The sequence below is a fragment of the Octopus bimaculoides genome, chromosome 9 (genome assembly GCF_001194135.2).
Source record: "Octopus bimaculoides isolate UCB-OBI-ISO-001 chromosome 9, ASM119413v2, whole genome shotgun sequence".
NCBI classification, from domain to species: Eukaryota; Metazoa; Mollusca; class Cephalopoda; order Octopoda; family Octopodidae; genus Octopus; species Octopus bimaculoides.
Genome location: NC_068989.1, coordinates 86,956,409 through 86,960,878, shown reverse-complemented (window position 1 = coordinate 86,960,878; position 4,470 = coordinate 86,956,409).

The window sequence follows — 4,470 nt, the reverse complement described above, 5'->3', positions numbered from 1 at the left end:
AGGAAGAATAAATAATCTTTTCTACTCTAGGCACAAGGCCCAAAAATTGGGGTGGTGAGGGGTGACCAGTCGATTAGATCAATCTCAGTACGCCACTGGTACTTAATTTATCGACCCTTAAAGGATGAAAGGCAAAGTCGACCTCGGCGAAATTTGAACTCAGAACGTGAAGACAGACGTAATACCGCTAAGCATTTCGCCCGGCATGCTAACGTTTCTGCCAGTTCACCACCTTATCATGGGCATTATGCCTTTCAACGTACCCGGATGTGCTTATCTTCCTACCACCACTAACTTTAACAGTTGTATACTGCTTCTATTCGTTCCTCACATCACCGAAAAGCGTTCCTAATTCAATTTACGGTTAGGTTCCGATATTTCACACTTAAAAGCCCGGATATTTCGAGATAGTGATTGCTATTACAATTTAATTCCATCCCGGTTATAATCTCGACTTTGGCAATTGGGGACTCTTTTACACTTAATCTAATTAATCTCTTCCTGGCTGTTTCGTCGTAAAGACGCGTGGTTTAGTGGTTATAGTTTTGCACTCACGATCGCAAGATCAGGGTTTCGATTCTGAGACCGTTCTATGCGTTGTCTTCTTGAGAAAATCACATCACTTACTGTTGCTCAAGTTCAATCCACTCAGATGTAAACCTGTAATTCTACAACGGACTGGCGTCCCGTCCATGATCACTTATGCTCCATGGAAATCGGACAACCAGCCCCATGAGGTGTAGGACACAGGACAGTAAGTATCCTAAGTATCCAGGGGTTGAAGATGTTGATGGACCTTTCGATTACTTCAGCTAGTGTGTTGCCTACTTCACCACGGTTAGATTTATAAACCTTTTTCACAACGTTTTCCAAATTGCCAAAACCACCGGTCTTATCTTCCACACACCTAATTAACATAAACATGTAGCTCAATTTTTCCGATTTAGACCTAGCTTGCATGGTTCGCTTCATTGCGGATAGGGCTGCGTTGACGGCTCGTGTTGGTCGATCAGATGCCACACGGTCACGACAGATGTGGAGATATCTCGCGCAGATTGACCGACTGGGACTTTGGTCGACGAGTTGCCCGGGAGGGACCGAGAATATACCGACAAATAGTAAATGCAGCAACGCACTGCAGCGGCGCATGCACCCCACCACCTTAAAACCAAAACCTGACCTTAAAACTATGACGTAAAATACACAGTTGAATCACTTTTATAGCAACAACAATTGTAGAGAAACGTAGGCTGTGTCAGGTGAGGTGTGGCATTTATTGTCAGTGCGCAATATGCCGCCATGTTGATCCTAACAGTTTGGCAGAAGTGTTGCTAACAGATCAACATAAAATTTCGACCTGATTTAACCTTTGTTTCTGGAAATGTCTTATTAATGAATTACAGCGTGTTTATGTTCGTTTTATCGCAAGAACAGAATTATTATGCAGCAAATTGGTTTTACGTTTATAAGTTATAGGCAAAAGCATGGCCGTGTGTGGTTTAGAAGTTTGTTTTATAGTCATGCCGTTTTGGGTTCAGTTCCACTGCGCGGCAAACTGGACAAGTGTCTCCTACAAATTCGGATTGACCAATGCCTTACGAGTGAATTCGAGTGACGAAATGCGTGTGCATGACTGTTGTTTTCACACACACACACACACACACACACACACACGCACACACAAGCATATGTATATATTTGCATACTTTTGGTATGCAAATTAGGGACACTTCCATAGAGTAACTGTTGCATTTGTTGAGTATTTAAACAGTTTGGCTGATTGTCTCTCTGGAGACTGTTAGAATGGTGTAGACACCTCTGATGAGAAGCCAATAAGGTTCGAAAATCGATTAAGGTTGTTCATCATGGCTAAAAATTTACCCTGTTTTTAATTATACCATATCTTACACACACACACACACACACACACACACACACACACACATACACACACACACATACACACACACACACATACACACACACACATACACACACACACATATATATATATACGCACACATATAAATACACACACATACAAATACATATATACACACACATATATACATGCATATATATATATATATATATACACACATATAAATACATACACGCATACACACACAGGTACATATATATAAGTACACTCATATACATACACATATAAATACATACGCACGCGCGCACGCACACATATATAGAGAGAGAGAGAAAGAGAGAAGGTGAGAGAGATAACTAGATAGATAGATAGATAGATAGATAGATAGATAGATAGGTACGAGTATTGTGTAAATACTTCTAAATACACGTATGTATCACTGTATGTGCCTGTTGGTGTCTGCCTCTGCCTCGATTATACACCAATGTTGGTGTATGTACCTGATGATTCGACAAACAGAACTCGATAAAATAAAATCCATAAGTACTGGGGGCTATTTGCTCAACTAAAACCTTGATTGTGGTGCCCGAGCAATCCAACAAATGAAAGGAGAAAAAAATACAACTTTTCATCATCGAAATGTAATGATTATTAGACGGAAGTTTAAAAGCGGATAAGAAAATATATAATTCCTATACAAGTAATAGACTGACTGAATATGGACTGAAAATGGCAGCTAGAAGAACTGAGGCACATGTTCAAATATTGGGCAGATAAGGGATTTAGTTACGTTGAAGATGTGTTAGAAGGAAGCATATATTTCTTAGACAGATGTACAAAAATTAATAACAAGATATGTACTAAAACCACGCTCGTACTGTTTTTGTTATTTACGTATTGTTTTACCATCAGTTCAATACATGTCATGAGACAGCTAACGCATATTAGCTACCGCTAGCTCAGAGCAATTACTACAATACAACGTAGAGCGACAGATCAATTAGTTTCCAGTTATGATCCATGATTATACTATTGGATAAAATTAATGTCCATTAGGAATTCGCCATCTTCGGTCGGAGCGCAAGCGCGCAAGTAGTCCCGCATAAAATATTATGCCTCCCTACAAGACTGATAATCAAAAATGGCAGAAGAAGTCAATAAGTCAATGCTAGAACTTATTCTCTTAATTCAGATTTCGTACAAATTATCCAATATTCGGCATGAAGAAGTACAGTATAATATGGGTTCACTGTATGTATATATATATATATATATTATGCTATTGTTCACAATGCGTTTTACATTTAGAAATAATACATTTCTAAATCTCTCAGAGAGATTTATGCAGTACTGGTACGATGAAGTAGTTGTATGCTGTCAACTTAAGGTGACAGTCCCCTGAATGGAATAATACTACTGTTGGCTAGACCTAGGAAGCTGCACCGCTTCCTGTCGGCCTTGACACATTTCCTGTGTCCTTATGTTTACAAGGGTGAGACAAGCACCTCCGACCAGCTAAGCCTGCATCCAAAGACATGTTTCTGAATCTTTGCTCATCATAAAGATACAGGAAATGTGTCAAGGCCGACAGGAAGCAGTGCAGCTTCCAAGGTCTAACCAACAGTAGTATTATTCCCTTCAGGGGACTGTCACATTAAGTTGACAGCATACAACTACTTCAGCGTTTTACACTGTTTCTGCTTTCGAAAGGCGCTACCCCGCTGATTAGTTGAGCGAGCCAACACTCTCCACGATCGGAAGGTTAATCCCTTGCATGGAATATCCATCAAACTTTGAGTGGGTTGGAGTAACGTGAAATGACTGCAGTAATGATTTGCTCAAAAACACTCACATATACACACAATTTCTGACTGTATATGTACAAGGGCGTGGATCTCGTCCTCTGGCGAAGAGGTTTCTGAATATTCCACAGACATAACTCTCTTGTAGAATTAGCGTGACACAGTTTAGAGCATGACAAAGTCACAGCTGTTTGAAATTCCACATAAGATTTACTCGAGAGGATTCGATATAGTTTCCACCTATCTAATTTCACAAACAATGAATGAATTAAATAGAAGTTATAGAAAATTACACACGAATTTTGGAACCACGCAGTGGAGTCGATACCGATTCCTCATAGTTGCGAAGCGAAATTCTTGAACATTCGACCAAAATACGACTACCACATATATGTCTGTCTGTATTTGTACAACATACATACATCGTATACATAAACCTATATTTTTTGTATTAACGTTGAATCTGGTACTTCAATCAAATTGAACAGCTTTCACATTTAGTACTCCGTACGTGATAGGAACGTAGAGGTTAATGGTCAATTATAAAAAGCTTCTCGAAAAAGAAAGGTACAACGTACATTCTTTGTATTTTTCGAGTGCACATGAAACCAAATTGTATCGACTGCAGTATTCCGTGCGAGAAGTTTTAAAGTTACATGTACACACTTATATACTTTTATTCAAAAGGAAGGCAAATGGAGAGGTTTAAAAGTCTACAGCTGTTTCGCTAGAACATTATTGATGTATTTATATACATATATATATATATATATATATATATATATA